General features: G+C 44.8%; 1 pseudogene; it reads right to left on the bottom strand.

Moving 5' to 3' along the window:
- Positions 1-12,725: 12,725 nt before the first annotated feature.
- On the bottom strand, positions 12,726-13,838 carry LOC147967587 (18S ribosomal RNA; annotated as a pseudogene).
- Between the last annotated feature and the right edge of the window lie 6,662 nt (positions 13,839-20,500).

The following is a 20,500-nucleotide window of genomic DNA, read 5'->3' as shown; positions in this document are numbered from 1 at the left end:
GTGACTCGAAGAGTTGGCTTGAGATTCTCCATATTTGACCATGATATAAACCGGCATAACTTATATATCATTGGTGTTGATAGCACGATGTGGATCCACAGAAGGTTGAGGTGACTGCGGCGGGTTATAAATGATCCCATATGAGCCGTGTCAGCAACTCGGCCAATGGTTCCTTCCAAACTGTAGTGGCGGCGACTTGTGCGCCTACCCATTGAGCCACCCAGTGCGGACGCCGGTTGATAGTGTATGATAATTTGCCTCCATTTTGTTTGAAAGAAAACCGGGCTTCCCAAGCTATGACTTGCTCATACTCAATAAACAGCTCATGCAGACAAGTGCGGCCTGGTATGTTGATGTAGACCAGGCCGCGAGAGACGGATAGCAAAGACAACCGCAGCATCAGAGGTAGCTCGGACAGATGAGTCGGCCGCATGTCACAGCATTGCAAGCTGGTGCGGACGGGGAAAATCAGCACCGGTGTTGTAAACCGGCACGGACGGACAAATTAATGTAGACCGGGTCCGCAGAGGCGGCAACTTTGTGCACGTCCATTGAACAACAATCAAAGGCAATCCCGGCAAGTCGATGTAAACCGGGCCGCAAGGGTGACAACTTGTCTGCGTCCATTGAACAGCGAGAAAAAGCGACCCCGGCAAGTCGATGTAGACCGGGCCGCAAGGGCGTCGACTTGTGCGCGTCCATTTAACGGGTAATATGTCACGGACTATCGCCGGGCGAAACATTATGAGCCTGTGCTCCATACCGTGATATAAACTACATTTGTAGTGAATAATTATCCTATATACAAAAATATACAAATCAAAGTAATTGTTTTTTGACAAAAACAATATGCGCTAATAAATAAACTTAGATGAATGTCACCTGATTTTTATCTGTCGGATGAACGTGGATACTAGGATCAAAACATATCAAATGTCTGACGTCTCCACGTGACCTTCTCTCTTGTCTTAATCTCTCATGGAGGACCTGATTGACGTGAGGTCTCCATGCAAACCAGCAAGTCAAATTGCCTTTTTTCTTCTTTTGTTTCGGGTTCTGCGCGAGCAAAGAGAGGTCGTCGACTGTTTCTTTGTTTTATCTGCTTCAACATGCAAGGAGCAAAAGGGACTTTGGTCTTCACGTGGAGGAGATAGTAGCAGCAACTACAGCGAGGCAAACCGGCGAGGAAACTTGGAGGTGAAGCGACGCCTGCGCGGGGAGACCGTAGCGGCAACTCACAGTGGCAACGGATCGCGGGTGGCCACGCACTAAAGAGTGACTTGAGGCCGGAGGCGGAGACGTCGGGGCAAACCGGCGCGAGGACAACTCAGAAACAAGGCGGATCAAAGCCTGCTCCGGTGATGACGACTCGGACGCAGCGGCATGACCGGCGACTCAGCGAGGGCGAGGCCGACGGGAGAATTGCAGGTGACTCGGCCCGAGCAGCATTTTTGGCGTAAGCCGGGGCCGGTAACGGTAACGTTCAAGCAGTCCACAACAGCTAAGCGGGAGCAGTGAACCGGCGTGGCTGTGAGGCAGACCTTGACGACCCGAGGCAGCGCTTTGGAGTTGATACGGTCGACGTTAAGGCGAATCCGAGTTGTCGAAAGGCGAATCCGGGTTGTGGTTTGGAGCAGAGGTGTGGCGATGCTGGGTCAGCTCAGCATGCTGAACCACGGTGGGAGTGACGGAGCGGTGCTGGTGAAACCGTAAGAGCCCGTTCCAGGTCGGCTCGCAGACGGGAGTGATCGGCAAGGCGGTCGGCGGCGACGCAGGATCCGGGCCGCGACCGGATGACGTAGAGCGGGGCGGCACCACGTAAACCGGAGCGAAGATTCGCGGGCGTAGCTTCGTGCAGCGATGAGCTGGACCGGGTCGTAGCAGAGCACACGGGCACGTCCGAGGCAGAAAATCAGGTACGACGGCAGGGTCGCGCTCGGACGGTCTGGAGGCGGAAAACGGCGGCGACTCGGCTCGAGCTCGACGGTGACCGGCAACTCGGCCACTGAGTCACACAACCAGCGGCGAAACAGTCCGGATCCATCCCCCATCCGGCGACGGTTTTAGCAGAAAGCTGCGACTCGGCGATGATGACTCGAAGACGCCGGGCGGACCATTGAGACGGTCCAGCGAGGAGGAGGCGACCCGGCAACATGGAAATCGAGCCGGTTTACTGAGGCAACTGTGATTTGAGGGCTTCAGTGAACGGGAGCAAGGCATGGACGAGGCCGGCGATTCAGCATGGTGCGACGAGGTGGCATCAGCCACAGAGGGGACGGACCGTCGGCGGGGGTAGCTCGAAGGAATGCAGTGAGGTAAACCGGCAATGACTTCAACACGTCAAGCAGGCCCGCGGGGGCGGCTCGGATTCGGCCGATAGGGCGGTTTGGAAGCGGAGCAGAAGCAGAACGGCGAAGCGTTAGAGTCCGAATTGATCCGTTGTTCCCGTATCCATCCTGGTCTCCATCAGTTTGACGCTTTGACTATCCTCGTCCGTGCCCTCCAGATTGTGGGCTCGTGGCCCTTCCTTCCCTTCCTTTTCTTTAATCCAATCGATGAAACGTTACTCACTCTGCTTGTCCAGAATTATCCAATGTACCATCCTAGTGCGCCTGCATCTTGGTAACTTTTCAAGTGACCATAAAAATTTGAAGAACAAAACAGTAGCTTCACGTCATCCATACTAGTAGTAACTACTACTAGTTGAAATAGTACATGATGTTTCCTCGGTTTGACTTGGTCCGTACATCACAAACTATGAATAATTCCTTTTGGGAGAGCCTTCTGATTTGACGTGTATCAGTAGCAGCAGCAATTTGGGTCTTTGTATTTGTCCGTAGAGGGAAGACGTGGCCGTTATAACTTTCTGCACACGGCTGTAGCGAACTTTGCCTCCAATCCGGAAAACGAGAAGATTTTGGTCCATTTTTGCAATGGTGCAGAGGGAATCTTCCTACCGGTCTCAGCGACTTTGTAGAACAGTGTAGCGGAAATCAACCTGGTCGGATCGCCTGGTCACGTGCGGCCACGCACACAAACCTAAATTTCTCATCTCTTATCTCACAATATCAGCTCCGAAGTTAACCATGACATTGGTCACAAAACGATAATTTTACCGTCTCTGTCCACGGTTTGTCTTATGACAAGTTATCCCGCACGCTTTCCGTCGGGCTTTCCCTCATCCGACGAAATCACGAGCTTTTCGAACCCTATGAGAGATCCCTCCAAAAACTCAACACCACCGTGCGCGAGCCTCACGGTGGGCGCCAACTGTCGTGGAATTGTCACGGCAGATGTCCTAGTGTGAGGACTTAGTCGTAAGGCCAACACATCTATACGGTAATTTGAAGGGGTTGGTCGGAATCGGGAGATGCACGGCGGATCAACACACAGAAAAGTATTTAGACAGCTTCGAGCCCCGGGAAACATCATCCGGTAACAAGGCTACATGTTGTTTGTGGCTACCTCTCATTATGATCATGAGGAAGTCGCTGTAAAACGGCTCTCCCAGTTAACCTTAACCTTTTAAGATTGTTTCTTCTTCCTTGTCCCTCTTTGGGGAGCCCTGCCCCTCCTTATATAAGTTGAAGGGGCGGGTTACATGTGTTGGGTTTCGTAGTAATTTCAAAAAAAATTTCCTACGCACACGCAAGATCATGTGATGCATAGAAACGAGGGGGAGAGTGTTGTCTACGTACCCAACGCAGACCGACTGCGGAAGCGCTGACACGACGTAGAGGAAGTAGTCGTACGTCTTCACGATCCAACCGATCAAGCACCGAAACTACGGCACCTCCGAGTTCGAGCACACGTTCAGCTCGATGACGATCCCCGGACTCCGATCCAGCAAAGTGTCGGGGAAGAGTTCCGTCAGCACGACGGTGTGGTGACGATCTTGATGAACTACAGCAGCAGGGCTTCGCCTAAACTCCGCTACAGTATTATCGAGGAATATGGTGGCAGGGGGCACCGCACACGGCTAAGGAATAGATCACGTGGATCAACTTGTGTGTTTCTGGGGTGCCTCTGCCTCAGTATATAAAGGAGCGAAGGGGGGAGGGGGCGCCGGCCAAGGAGAGGGCGCAGGAGGAGTCCTACTCCTTCCGGGAGTAGGACTCCCCCCCCCCCAATCCTATTCCAACTAGGATTCCCAAGGGGGGGAAAGAGAGAGAGAGGGGCCGGCCACCTTCTCCTAGTCCTAATAGGACTAGGGGAGGGGGAAGTGGCGCAGCCACCTTGGGCTGCCCCTTTCTCCTTTCCACTAAGGCCCATGAAGGCCCATATGGCTCCCGGGGGGTTCCGGTAACCTCCCGGTAACCCGGTAAAATCCCGATTTCACCTAGAACACTTCCGATATCCAAATATAGGCTTCCAATATATCAATCTTTACTTCTCGACCATTTCGAGACTCCTCGTCATGTCCGTGATCATATCCAGGACTCCGAACAACCTTCGGTACATCAAAATGCATAAACTCATAATATAACTGTCATCGTAACCTTAAGCGTGCGGACCCTACGGGTTCGAGAACAATGTAGACATGACCGAGACACGTCTCCGGTCAATAACCAATAGCGGGACCTGGATGCCCATATTGGCTCCTACATATTCTACGAAGATCTTTATCGGTCAGACCGCATAACAGCATACGTTGTTCCCTTTGTCATCGGTATGTTACTTGCCCGAGATTCGATCGTCGGTATCCAATACCTAGTTCAATCTCGTTACCGGCAAGTCTCTTTACTCGTTCCGTAATACATCATATCACAACTACCATATTAGTTGTAATGCTTGCAAGGCTTATGTGATGTGTATTACCGAGAGGGCCCAGAGATACCTCTCCGACAATCGGAGTGACAAATCCTAATCTCGAAATACGCCAACCCAACATCTATCTTTGGAGACACCTGTAATGCTCCTTTATAATCACTCAGTTACGTTGTGACGTTTGGTAGCACCCAAAGTGTTCCTCCGGCAAACGGGAGTTGCAAAATCTCATAGTCATAGGAACATGTATAAGTCATGAAGAAAGCAGTAGCAACATACTAAACGATCGTGTGCTAAGCTAATGGAATGGGTCATGTCAATCAGATCATTCAACTAATGATGTGACCTCGTTAATCAAATAACAACTCATTGTTCATGGTTAGGAAACATAACCATCTTTGATTAACGAGCTAGTCAAGTAGAGGCATACTAGTGACACTTTGTTTGTCTATGTATTCACACATGTATTATGTTTCCGGTTAAGAAAATTCTAGCATGAATAATAAACATTTATCATGATTATAAGGAAATAAATAATAACTTTATTATTGCCTCTAGGGCATATTTTCTTCAGTCTCTCACTTGCACTAGAGTCAATAATCTAGATCACATCACCATGTGATTAACATCGATAGTTCACATCATCATGTGATTAACACCCATAGTTCACATCGCTATGTGACCAACACCCAAAGGGTTTACTAGATTCAGTAATCTAGTTCACATCGCTATGTGATTAACACCCAAAGAGTACTAAGGTGTGATCATGTTTTGCTTGTGAGAGAATCTTAGTCAACGGGCCTGTCAAATTCAGATTCGTATGTATTTTGCAAAATTCTATGTCTACAATGCTCTGCACGGAGCTACTCTAGCTAATTGCTCCCACTTTCAATATGTATCTAGATCGAGACTTAGAGTCATCCAGATCAGTGTCAAAACTTGCATCGACGCAACCCTTTACGGCGAACCTATTTGTCACGTCCATAATCGAGAAACATATCCTTATTTCACTAAGGATAATTCTGACCGCTGTCCAGTGATCTACTCCTAGATCACTATTGTACTCCCTTGCCAAACTCAGTGGTAGGGCATACAATAGATCTGGTATACAGCATGGCATACTTTATAGAACCTATGGTTGAGGCATAGGGAATGACTTTCATTCTCTTTCTATCTTCTGCTATGGTCGGGCTTTGAGTCTTACTCAACTTCACACCTTGTAACACGGGCAAGAAACCTTTTTCTTTGACTGTTCCATTTTGAACTACTTCAAAATCTTGTCAAGGTATGTACTCATTGAAAAAACTTATCAAGTGTCTTGATCTATCTCTATAGATCTTGATACTCAATATGTAAGCAGCTTCACCGAAGTCTTTCTTTGAAAAACTCCTTTCAAACACTCCTTTATGCTTTACAGAATAATTCTACATTATTTCCGATCAACAATATGTCATTCACATATACTTATCAGAAATGCTGTAGTGCTCCCACTCACTTTCTCGTAAATACAGGCTTCACCGCAAGTCTGTATAAAACTATATGCTTTGATCAACTTATCAAAACATATATTCCAACTCCGAGATTCTTGCACCAGTCCATAGATGGATCGCTGGAGCTTGCATATTTTGTTAGCACCTTTAGGATTGACAAAACCTTCTGGTTGTATCATATACAACTCTTCTTTAATAAATCTATTAAGGAATGCAGTTTTGTTTATCCATATGCTAGATTTCATAAAATGCGGCAATTGCTAACATGATTCGGACAGACTTAAGCATAGATACGAGTGAGAAACTCTTATCGTATTCAACACCTTGAACTTGTCGAAAACCTTTTGCGACAATTCTAGCTTTGTAGATAGTAACACTACTATCATCGTCCGTCTTCCTCTTGAAGATCCATTTATTTTCTATGGCTTGCCGATCATCGGGCAAGTCAACCAAAGTCCATACTTTGTTCTCATACATGGATCATATCTCAGATCTCATTGCCTCAAACCATTTCGCAGAATCTGGGCTCATCATCGCTTCTTCATAGTTCGTAGGTTCATCATGATCTAGTAGCATGACTTCCAGAACAGGATTACCGTACCACTCTGGCGCGGATCATACTCTGGTTGATCTACGAGGTTCAGTAGTATCTTGTTCTGAAGTTTCATGATCATCATCATTAGCTTCCTCACTAACTGGTGTAGGTGTCACAGAAACAGTTTTCTGTGATGTACTACTTTCCAATAAGGGAGCAGGTACAGTTACCTCGTCAAGTTCTACTTTCCTCCCACTCACTTCTTTGAAGAGAAACCCCTTCTCCAGAAAGTTTTCGAATTTAGCAACAAAAGTCTTGCCTTCGGATCTGTGATAGAAGGTGTATCCAATAGTTTCCTTTGGATATCCTATGAAGACGCACTTCTCCGATTTGAGTTTGAGCTTATCAGGATGAAACTTTTCCATATAAGGATCGCAACCCCAAACTTTAAGAAACGACAGCTTAGGTTTCTTGCCAAACCATAGTTCACATGGTGTCGCCTCAACGGATTTAGATGGTGCCCTATTTAACGTGAATGTAGCTGTCTTTAATGCCTAACCCCAAAACGATAGTGGTAGATCGGTAAGAGACATCATAGATTGCACTATATCCAATAAAGTACGGTTATGACGTTCGGACACACCATTATGCTGTGGTGTTCCATGTGGCATGAGTTTGTGAAACTATTCCACATTGTTTTAATTGAAGACCAAACTCGTAACTCAAATATTTTTCTCCGCGATCAGATCATAGAAACTTTATTTTCTTGTCACGATGATTTTCCACTTCACTCTGAAATTCTTTGAACTGTTCAAATGTTTCAGACTTATGTTTCATCAAGTAGATATCCCCATATCTGCTCAAATCATCTGTGAAGGTCAGAAAATAATGATACCTGCTGCAAGCCTTAATATTCACCGGACCACATACATCAGTATGTATGATCTCCAACAAATCTGTTGCTTGCTTCATTGTTCCGGAGAACGGCGTTTTAGTCATCTTGCCCAAAAGGTATGGTTCGCAAGCATCAAGTGATTCATAATCAAGTGATTCCAAAATCCCATCAGCATGGAGTTTCTTCATGCGCTTTACACCAATATGACCTAAACGGCAGTGCTACAAATAAGTTGCACTATCATTATTAACTTTGCATCTTTTGGTTTCAATATTATGATTATGTGTATCACTACGATCGAGATCCAACGAACTATTTTCATTGGGTGTGTAACCATATAAGGTTTTATTCATGTAAACAGAACAACAATTTATTCTCTTACTTAAATGAATAAACGTATTACAATAAACATGATCAAATCATATTCATGCTCAACGCAAACACCAAATAACACTTATTCAGGTTCAACACTAATCCCGAAAGTATAGGGAGTGTGCGATGATGATCATATCAATCTTGGAACCACTTCCAACACACATCGTCACTTCACCCCTAACTAGTCTTTGTTTATTCTGCAACTCCCGTTTCGAGTTACTACTCTTAGCAACTGAACTAGCATCAAATACTGAGGGGTTGCTAAAAACACTAGTAAAGTACACATCAATAACATGTATATCAAATATACTTATGTTCACTTTGCCATCCTTCTTATCCGCTAATCACTTGGGGTAGTTCCGCTTCCAGTGACCAGTCCCTTTGCAGTAGAAGCACTTAGTCTCAGGCTTAGGATCAGACTTGGGCTTCTTCACTTGAGCAGCAACTTGCTTGCCGTTCTTCTTGAAGTTCCCCTTCTTCCCTTTGCCCTTTTTCTTGAAACTAGTGATCTTGTCAACCATCAACACTTGATGTTCTTTCTTGATTTCTACCTTCATCAATTTCATCATCATGAAAAGCTCGGGATTCGTTTCCGTTATCCCTTGCATATCATAGTTCATCACGAAGTTCTACTAACTTGGTGATGGTGACTAGAGAATTCTGTCAATCACTATCTTATCTGGAAGATTAACTCCCACTTGATTCAAGCGATTGTAGTACTCAGACAATCTGGGCACATGCTCACTAGTTGAGCGATTCTCCTCCATCTTTTAGCTATAGAACTTGTTGGAGACTACATATCTCTCAACTCGGGTATTTGCTTGAAATATTAACTTCAACTCCTGGAACATCTCATATGCTCCATGACGTTCAAAACGTCTTTGAAGTCCCGATTCTAAGCCATTAAGCATGGTGCACTAAACTATCAAGTAGTCATCATATTGAGCTAGCCAAACGTTCATAACGTCTGCATCTGCTCCTGCAATAGGTCCGTCACCTAGCGGTGCATCAAGGACATAATTCTTCTGTGCAGCAATGAGGATAAACCTCAGATCACGGATCCAATCTGCATCATTGCTACTAACATCTTTCAACACGATTTTCTCTAGGAACGTATCAAAATAAACACAGGGAAGCAACAACGCGAGCTATTGATCTACAACATAATTTGCAAAATACTACCAGGACTAAGTTCATGATAAATTTAAGTTCAATTAATCATATTACTTAAGAACTCCCACTTAGATAGACATCCCTCTAATCCTCTAAGTGATTACGTGATCCAAATCAACTAAACCATGACCGATCATCACGTGAGATGGAGTAGTTTTCAATGGTGAACATCGTTATGTTGATCATATCTACTATATGATTCACGCTCGACCTTTCGGTCTCCGTGTTCCGAGGCCATATCTGCATATGCTAGGCTCGTCAAGTTTAACCTGAGTATTCCGCGTGGCAAAATTGGCTTGCACCCGTTGTAGATGGACGTAGAGCTTATCACACCCGATCATCACGTGGTGTCTGGGCACGACAAACTTTGGCAATGGTGCATACTCAGGGAGAACACTTCTTGATAATTTTAGTGAGAGATCATCTTATAATGCTACCGTCAATCAAAGCAAGATAAGATGCATAAAAAGATAAACATCACATGCAATCAATATAAGTGATATGATATGGCCATCATCATCTTGTGCTTGTGATCTCCATCTCCGAAGCACCGTCATGATCACCATCGTCACCGGCGCGACACCTTGATCTCCATCGTAGCATCGTTGTCGTCTCGCCAATCTTATGCTTCCACGACTATCACTACCGTTTAGTAATAAAGTAAAGCATTACATCGCGATTGCATTGCATACAATAAAGCGACAACCATATGGCTCCTGCCAGTTGCCGATAACTCGGTTACAAAACATGATCATCTCATACAATAAAATTCAGCATCATGCCTTGACCATATCACATCACAACATGCCCTGCAAAAACAAGTTAGACGTCCTCTACTTTGTTGTTGCATGTTTTACGTGGCTGCTACGGGCTTAAGTAAGAACCAATCTCACCTACGCATCAAAACCACAACGATAGTTTGTCAAATAGACTCCGTTTTAACCTTCGCAAGGACCGGGGGTAGCCACACTCGGTTCAACTAAAGTTGGAGAGACAGTCGCCCGCAAGCCATCTCTGTGCAAGGCAAGTCGAGGGAACCGGTCTCGCGTAAGCGTACGCGTAATGTTGGTCCGGGTCGTCTCGTCCAACAATGCCGCCGAACCAAAGTATGACATGCTGGTAGGCAGTATGACTTATATCGTCCACAACTCACTTGTGTTCTACTCGTGCATATAACATCAACATAAATAACCGAGGCTCGGATGCCACTGTTGGGTTTCATAGTAATTTCAAAAAAAAATTCCTATGCACACGCAAGATCATGTGATGCATAGCAACGAGGGGGAGAGTGTTGTCTACGTACCCAACGCAGACCGACTGCGGAAGCGCTGACACGACGTAGAGGAAGTAGTATTACGTCTTCACGATCCAACCGATCAAGCACCGAAACTACGGCACCTCCGAGTTCGAGCACACGTTCAGCTCGATGACGATCCCCGGACTCCGATCCAGCAAAGTGTCGGGGAAGAGTTCCGTCAGCACGACGGCGTGGTGACGATCTTGATGAACTACAGCAGCAGGGCTTCACCTAAACTCCGCTACAGTATTATCGAGGAATATGGTGGCAGGGGGCACCGCACACGGCTAAGGAATAGATCACGTGGATCAACTTGTGTGTTTCTGGGGTGCCTCTGCCTCAGTATATAAAGGAGCGAAGGGGGGAGGGGGCGCCGGCCAAGGAGAGGGCGCAGGAGGAGTCCTACTCCTTCCGGGAGTAGGACTCCCCCCCCAATCCTATTCCAACTAGGATTCCCAAGGGGGGGAAAGAGAGAGGGGGGGGCCGGCCACCTTCTCCTAGTCCTAATAGGACTAGGGGAGGGGGAAGTGGCGCAGCCACCTTGGGCTGCCCCTTTCTCCTTTCCACTAAGGCCCATGAAGGCCCATATGGCTCCCGGGGGGTTCCGGTAACCTCCCGGTAACCCGGTAAAATCCTGATTTCACCCGGAACACTTCCGATATCCAAATATAGGCTTCCAGTATATCAATATTTACGTCTCGACCATTTCGAGACTCCTCGTCATGTCCGTGATCACATCCGGGACTCCGAACAACCTTCGATACATAAAAATGCATAAACTCATAATATAACTGTCATCGTAACCTTAAGCGTGCGGACCCTACGGGTTCGAGAACAATGTAGACATGACCGAGACACGTCTCCGGTCAATAACCAATAGCGGGACCTGGATGCCCATATTGGCTCCTACATATTCTACGAAGATCTTTATCGGTCAGACCGCATAACAGCATACGTTGTTCCCTTTGTCATCGGTATGTTACTTGCCCGAGATTCGATCGTCGGTATCCAATACCTAGTTCAATCTCGTTACCGGCAAGTCTCTTTACTCGTTCCGTAATACATCATATCACAACTACCATATTAGTTGTAATGCTTGCAAGGCTTATGTGATGTGTATTACCGAGAGGGCCCAGAGATACCTCTCCGACAATCGGAGTGACAAATCCTAATCTCGAAATATGCCAACCCAACATCTATCTTTGGAGACACCTGTAATGCTCCTTTATAATCACTCAGTTACGTTGTGACGTTTGGTAGCACCCAAAGTGTTCCTCCGGCAAACGGGAGTTGCAAAATCTCATAGTCATAGGAACATGTATAAGTCATGAAGAAAGCAGTAGCAACATACTAAACGATCGTGTGCTAAGCTAATGGAATGGGTCATGTCAATCAGATCATTCAACTAATGATGTGACCTCGTTAATCAAATAACAACTCATTGTTCATGGTTAGGAAACATAACCATCTTTGATTAACGAGCTAGTCAAGTAGAGGCATACTAGTGACACTTTGTTTGTCTATGTATTCACACATGTATTATGTTTCCGGTTAATACAATTCTAGCATGAATAATAAACATTTATCATGATTATAAGGAAATAAATAATAACTTTATTATTGCCTCTAGGGCATATTTCCTTCAACATGTAGAGTCCAACTCGGACTTAAGATTTAACTATTCTGGCTTCTCTTCATGGGCTTCTTAACATCTTGGGCTTCATAACGTCTCGGGCTTCATAACGTCTCGGGCTTCATAACTCCTGGCAACCCAGTTACCACCGCCTGTCGGGAGTTAACTGGCGCCGGTTTAAGATGGTCTGCCGGTTTAAGAATGTCTGCTGAGTTATCATCTGACTTAACTCCTGTCTTAACTGTCAGCCGGTTTAACAACCGGCCAGTTTACCGTCTGGGTTAACTGTTTGTTTTACCTGTCTGTCGTAACTGTCAGCCGGTTTAACAACCTGCCGGTTTACCGTCTGACTTAACGCCAACCGGTTTACCACCTGCCTTAACACCTGCCGGTTTACTAAGTCCCAGCCGGGTTATAAATCCGGCCGGATCATACCGCGGGGTATATCCCCGACATTAGCCCCCAGTTTAATTTGGATTTATCCATGTTAAACTGATCCTGCTCATCCTTAAGTCCTTGTCACTTCCTTCTTCTGTAAAATCCGAGTCAGTAGACCAGTTTCATAATCAATTTCCTGATATTGGTTTGTCACAGAGAAATATTGTGAAGAATAACTCCTTTGACATCAGCTCCCAAAGACTTTGATTTCTCATAGGTGCCGGCGGAGTCCTATAAGGTTGAGACTAGGACGGTTTCTGATCGTCTTCGAGCCCCCAACTTTCGTTCTGGATTAATGAAAACATCCTTGGCAAATGCTTTCGCAGTTGTTCGTCTTTCATAAATCCAAGAATTTCACCTCTGACTATGAAATACAAATGCCCCCGACTGTCCCTATTAATCATTACTCCGATCCCGAAGGACAACACAATAGGACCGGAATCCAATGATGTTATCCCATGCTAATGTATACAGAGCGATGGCTTGGTTTGAGAACTCTAATTTCTTCAAAGTAACGATGCCGGAAACACGACCCAACCACTTAAGGCTAGGAGCACGATGCCGGCTGAAGGGTCGAGTAGGTCGGTGCTCGCCGTGAGGCGGACCGGCCGACCCGGCCCAAGGTCCAACTACGAGCTTTTTAACTGCAACAATTTAAATATACGCTATTGGAGCTGGAATTACCGCGGCTGCTGGCACCAGACTTGCCCTCTAATGGATCCTCGTTAAGGGGTTTAGATTGTACTCGTTCCAATTACAAGACACTAATGCACCCGGTATTGTTATTTATTGTCACTACCTCCCCGTGTCAGGATTGGGTAATTTGCGCGCCTCCTTGGATGTGGTAGCCGTTTCTCAGGCTCCCTCTCTGGAATCGAACCCTAATTCTCTGTCACCCGTCATCACCATGGTAGGCCCCTATCCTACCATCGAAAGTTGATAGGGCAGAAATTTGAATGATGCGTCGCCGGCACGAAGGCCGTGCGATCCGTCAAGTTATCATGAATCATCGGATCAGCGAGCAGACCCCGCGTCAGCCTTTTATCTAATAAATGCGCCCCTCCCAGAAGTCGGGGTTTGTTGCACGTATTAGCGCTAGAATTACTACGGTTATCCGAGTATGTATCATCCCAAAATTCTAAATTTTGGAATGTTATAATAAATAGATAGATAGATTGATTGTTTGATTGATTGTCTGAAAGTGAGTGAGTTCGAAACTTTTGAAAGTTAAATGAGAGGGAATAAAAGGACTTTCCCAAACTTTCATATTTGCTTTTATGATCTCCATGAATTCAAAATCTTTTCAACACAAAACCCTAGAGAGAAGATGACATGACTTCTTCAAATTATATGAAATATGAGTTGGGAGTTTCAAATAATTAAATTCAAAGTTCTTCTGAATTTATTTTCAATTTGGAATGTTATACATTAGATCATCATGCATATCTTATTTTCTTGCATATTGGTCGATCCTAGAAATTTCACGCAACTCAAGGACCTTCGGAGAGAGTTGGAGATTTCGTTATTTTCATAATTGAGAGTTTTCTCGAATTTGAAAAAAAAAGAGGATCATTTGATTTATTTGTTTTATCTTCAATTATTTTTCCGGTGTCAAAATATAAGAGAGGGAATAATATGACTTTCCCAAAATTGAGGAAAAATGAAGATTTAATAAATAGGTCATGTTTTGGTTTTGCCGGAGTTTATTCGCATTTTATTTGGATAGGGAAAAATGCGCGTTTTCGAAAATTTCATTTTTGGCCCGGAGAAAAGTTCATTTTGTTCGACTCATTTTTAGGAGTCGGGGAAAATTTGCTTTAGTTTTTTTGGAGTCCATTTAGTTAGTTTTCTTTTTGTTTTTCTGCGCGCAAAATCTGTTAAAAAAACAAAAAAATCAAAGTCCAGCGCCTTGGGCCAAAGGCCCAGCCGGCCAAGGCCAAAGGCCACCGCCCCCAGCCAGCGTTGCGCAGCGCAAGGCGCAGGAGGCCGCCGCCTCTTCCTGTACCGAATCCTAAAAGGATTCTAGGGTAGCCCCTTGCCCTTTCCTTCTTTCGTTTATTCTTTCCTATTCCTAGTCTAATTCTTGTCCCCTACCCCAAGTAAACCCCCCTCCCCAATATAAATACCCAAGCACCCCCCTCTAAATCATCAAACCCAAAGCCTAGAGCTCCACCACACCCCGCGCCGCGCCACCCCTCACCCGTCCGCGCCGCACCCCGCGCCTACACTGCCGCCGCCGCCCCTCACCCACGCCGCGCCGCCGCCTTGTGCCCTGCGCCGCCGCCGCACCTTGCCGCCGCCGCCCCACGCCCACGCCGCCGGAGCCCTCGCCGGAGACCTCGCCGGAGGTAGCCCCGCGCCGCATCTCTTCTTTTCATCGGATCGTTTTCTTCTAATCATTCCGATTCTTTTCTTTTCTTCCGATTCGTTTTCTTTCTGGTTTTTCGCCAGACCGTTCCGGTGTTCTAGATCGGTTTTTCGTTTCGATCTCTTTTTTCCGAAACCCTAGATTAGTTTTCGTTCTTTTTTCGGACCGTTCGTCTCAACGAACGTGATCACCGATTATTCCCGGTTAACGACGCTCGTTCATTTAACCGTTCTTCGTTTTCTTTTGTCGGATTTATTCCGCGATCACGATCTCAGATCCGATCTTCTTTCTAGTCTTTCTTCTCGCCCGTTTATCGGAATCAGGTGATTCAAGCGCCTGGAGTTTCGTCTCGAAACCGCCGTTCCGTCTAATCAACTTGAACAAGTTTTTGCGATGGTAAAATTTGACCTAGTTTCAACTTGCCAGAACCGAGTTGTTTTCTTCCGTCGTTCGTTTTCCGTCGTTTGTTCGGTTCGTTCTTTCTTTGCAACCGGAGTTCTTAAGTTGAACCTTCTGGTTCGTTCTCTCGTACGAGTTTTACTTGTGCATTAGATGACTACTTATTGTGTGGTTACTATTGTTTGCTTACGATAGATTGACCGGAGTGTGACGAGTAGATCTATCACGAGTTTTGAGTGCGAATCATCTTCATCAACATTGCAGGCAAGTTCGCCCTTTGATCATACTTTTTCTACAACCCAGTTTTATTGCATTAGATCAATCCTCACACATTGCATGATTAGGATCTAATTAAATTGTGGGATGGGAAGTAGGTGAGGTAGTACCTATTACCTGTTTATTATCAAACCCTTGGGAGCTACTTCTACGTTTGCTTATTATGCCATGCTATGCTAGTAGACGTGGATTGGGTGAGTGATATCCATGACAGATGTGAGTTATTATCTAAGGTGGCAACTTAAACACACATCTGGGTGGATTGAGGCACCTGATGTCTATCAGGACTTGCCTGTTTTTTTCGGACCGCCACCCAGGCTCAAAGGGATCATAAGATCTTTCATGCTAGAAACTTCCGTGTGCAGCCACAAGCCATTATGGGCTCTGGCATAGTTGATTAAGTCGTGCGAACTCTTATAGGGGTAGACTAGCAGATGTAGGGGATGTAGGTGGTACGGTCTACTCCATCGTAAGGTGCTAGTGCTTCTGAAAGACTATGTCTCGGTCATCCATCTTCTCAAACACCCTGTAGTGTGAGAAACTAAACGGAGGCGATCGAGTCTTGTGGGGAAAAGTGCGCAAACCTCTGCAGAGTGTACAAACTAATCATGATTAGCCGTGTCCCCGGTTATGGACAACTTGAGTATCTAGTACTTGAATATCATTGTGAATCTCAACATGTTACTTCTAATTAATGTTGTTGGGTTTTCATTATTTTTAATTGGGATTGAGAATGCTGTCAACCATTCTCAATGTTACACAACCACCATGATAGTTAAAATGTATTCCTTTGCAATAGGGAAAAATTGGCTTTACGCAAAAACCTTATAACCATAGAGCTTTTCCACCAGCCAAATATGCATGTAGTGATAGCCATTGTTCATCATTCTCTATGGTGTGAATTTGCCAGTATATTCAATGTACTGACCCGTTTCGGGCTGCAACGTCTCATGTTGCAGGTTTCTTACGTCGAGTAAGTGATACGTTAGGGTTACGATTTCTACACTCAACTTTGCCGTTGGTGTTTATGGGAATCCACAACCTTGTTGCTTCCGCTATATTTGGATTGAGGTAATAGTATTTACGTTACTTTATACATGTGATTTACCTCTGTTATAAATCCTTCGAGTACTGTGTGTGTCAGCATACTGATCCAGGGATGACACATAAGCACAGAGACTTGATCCATTCGGGTCGGGTCGCTACAAGATGGTATCAGAGCACATGTTGACTGTAGGACGTGACCCTAGAAACTGGCAAGCCCATAGCAAAGATTTTTTCTCTACAACTTTCCCTTTCAAAAGATCTTTTACCTCTCTTCTCTTCTGAGCTTATTCAAATATTCCCTTTTAGTGAGACTATACCCCTTTCCCCTTTTGACCACACGAAGATTCGATTGATGAGACCACTCCAAGAAGTACAAGATATCGGACAACTAAGACCACTTCGGAATGAAGAGGATTTTACCATACATTATGATAATGGAAACTACAGCTGTTGAAGACTCTGAAGACTAGGAGAATTGGAGGCTCTGAAGAATCCCCAGATTTGTATGACCTAGGAATGCTACCCTTGGAACTTGGCAGACTATGGAAGTTGTCAATACCCGAGATCAAGGTGTATTAGAGAAAGACCAAAACATGGAGAGTTGAGAACTCAAAGTTTTGTCAAGAAAACCCTAAGGCAGGGGATATCAATTATGGAAGATAGCTCATGGCAATGACAAGGGCAGAAACACGGTTATCCGTGATGTCATCGCCACTGATACTATGGTCACCGAGCTGAGCTAAGCATACATTTATTGGGAAGGATTGGATGGTAGAAGGTTGATGGAGCACCTAACAGTAAGATGAAGTTTTAACCTTAGCTGGTGTATCACCAAGATCTGGAGTAGTACATCAAGAAGTTTAAAGCTACAAGAAGCCGTATTTTGACAAGGAAGCATTTCTTGAAGAACTTAATACCCGAAGTTGAAAGCAGCCAAGCTAGAGAAGTAAAACCTTGAGATACAGGAGATTCGTCAGGAACTGAAGGACAGTACCATGGTTCATGCCAATGTTGAAACCCAGAAGTTTGAAATGCAACTCCGGAATATTAAAGGACGTCACGAGAAACTTTTGCCAATAGAGAGGATTTGGCAAAAGAACTTAAGAAGGACAGGTACGATGGGAAGAAGCCATCGGAGACATGAACAAGACTTGAAGAGTTTGGCGATGTTGACCTTTAGAAGACCAAACCCATGTTATAGACCTACGTTAGATGCGACGATTGTGAGCTGTCATTTGTTTGATGTTTTCCCGACAGCCACAATAAAATCTGTCTTTTCAAAAATTTTGTTTGTATTGTGTGTATCCCTCTCTATCTCTCTTATCTCACCCCAAACCCTTGGACCCAATAGAGGATGAATGAAGATGAGCTTATATTTTTTGGACCGATGAGTCAGTTGGAGACAGACCGATGGATTCAGAACATGGAGGATCACATGGAGAATAACCCTATAGTCGGAAAGGATATGACCTAGCATGCTTTTCAGTGCTTTGAAAGAGGTGCTGCTACTTGGTGGAGAATGTACCAAACCATCAATGGATGGCAAGGAGTAACCACTTGGAAAGAATTTAAGTTGACTTTGCCAAACCCGGCTTGTGTCCCAGAAGTTGAAGCCTTGTGGAAAGGATATGAAGAAACCTTGTGCATGAGAGATTTGTGGAGAAATAGGACACACCCATAAAGAACACAAGGATGAATGCCCTAATTGTGAAGGAAGTCACCCAGTTGAAGAATGCCCAGTTAGGCAGATTACTTGTTTCTTGTGTGAAGGGACTACCCACTATCCTGCTAAGTGTTACATTTACCCCATGGTACGAAGGACCGTACAACAGAATAAAGAAGTAATGAAAGGAGCCCTTATGGAAAGTTTAGCAGAACCTGTCATGAAGGAAGATGTGGAGGACACACCCAAAGAAGAACCAATTAAACCCTACACCAAGTCATGCTATTCATGTGGAGAAGAAGGACACATCTCCCAAAATTGTTTGAATGGGGATCTAGTAAGAATTCCCGACAGAGGGAGTAGAATATGACCCACAGGAAATAGAAGCCCTGATTGGAATGGAAAAGTCCAGGAAGAGAAGCAGATTGGATTCCAGGAAGAACCTGAGTCATGTCACCTGTTATGGGTGCAAGGAGTCAGGGCACTACCTCAACAGATGCCCAAAAAGGAAACCTCGATACTTGTCAGAAGTAATATGTTTTAGTTGTAATAAAGCAGGGCACTTTGCCAGAGATTGTCCGAAGGAGAAGGAGACTTGTGATAAGTAGTTGAGTTTGTACCAGAAGAAATATAGTCGTAGCAGTGAGGACATTTTTCTTTTATATTGAGGTGTTGAGTTGAGACATATAATGGAGAAGCGAGAGATTGTAATCATTTGAGAATGAATAAAGTTAGCATCGTTGGTACTGATATGGATTTTATGAGTTGTTACTCTATGAAGAAGGATTTTGACCATTTTGAGGATAAGAGAAATATGGTCTATGGAAGATTTGTGCATTTTAAGGGTGGTAGTACCCTGTAAGAACCATTGACCCCTGGAAAAGATAAGGATATTCCACTGAGTGGATTTCGGACAAGATGAATACGAGTTTTGTCTCGATATGTGTGGTACCCCAAGAGTATGTGGGATGAAGTGGAGACCGACAGTTGTTTGGACCAAAGGTGATCAAAGGAGTCAGAAGAGAATGTTAAGTTGATTCAAGATAGACTGAAGGTAGCTCAGTCCAGGCAGAAGAGTTATGTAGACTCAAAAACTCAAGGAGGTAGTCTATAAAATTGGAGACCGAGCATGTCTTCATGTGTTCCCTCTGCGAGGAGTTAAACAAATTGGAGTTAAGATAAAAGTTAGCCCCGAAATTTGTAGGACCATACCGAGTTTTGGAACGCATGAGAGAAGTGGCCTACAAGTTTCAGTTACCCGAAGGAATGTCAGGAGTTCATGATGTGTTTCACGTTTCCCAGTTGAAGAAGTGCCATGCAGAGAGGGCCAATATTCCCCTGTAAGAATGCTTGACCGCGGAAAGGATAATGATGTTCCACGAAGTGGAATATGGACTTCATAAGTATAAGTTTTATCTCGGTATGTGGGATATTCCACGAGGATGAAGAGATGAAGTACTATTGGATATAAAGGAGGTATGATGTTGGAAATATGGATCAATGGAAACTCCATGATGAGTCTGAGTAATCATGTCCTAGATTGGTGCCAATAGAAGTAAGGGAGACAGTACAATTGGATGGATTTAAATATGCTAGGAAGTTGGAAGTTGGAAGTTGGAATAATGATAGGTTGCCCGATGATAAGTTCAAGGACTACAAGTGATGAGATGGCCCATAACCCACAGGCCCCAGGACCTGGCAAGAAGAAAGCACATTCTTGCTGAAGGAAAAACCCTGGAAGTGGATATATCTTTGTCGACAGACGTTTTATAGGAGTTTACGCAAAACCTGAGAGTTGTGAAGGAACGATAGATGTTTGTCTGACTTGCAGAATCAATGGATATATCCGAACTTGGTTCAACGACAAGAGAAATTCTGCAATGCTTGTGAGGATGACTGAGTGTTACAATGCGAGATTCGCTAAACTGTATATAAGGTAATGATTTGGGTGCGGGATGGATTGATCACCATACCGACTTACTCTTATTATTCGCCCTGCTATATGGGATGGTAAATCTGAGTGACTTTCCTATAGTAGAGAGACGACGATATTAAACCTTGTTAAACCTTAGAATGGTATAAGAATTTTTCCCTTGTACACGGCAGCTTTTTGCCAACCGTAGGTTATACGGTGAGAATCAACC

Source organism: Triticum urartu, chromosome 5A, assembly GCF_056163025.1.
Source record: "Triticum urartu cultivar PI428250 chromosome 5A, HENAU_Tu73, whole genome shotgun sequence".
NCBI classification, from domain to species: Eukaryota; Viridiplantae; Streptophyta; class Magnoliopsida; order Poales; family Poaceae; genus Triticum; species Triticum urartu.
Note: the sequence above shows the minus strand (reverse complement) of the source record. Positions and strands in the feature narration are given on the sequence as shown.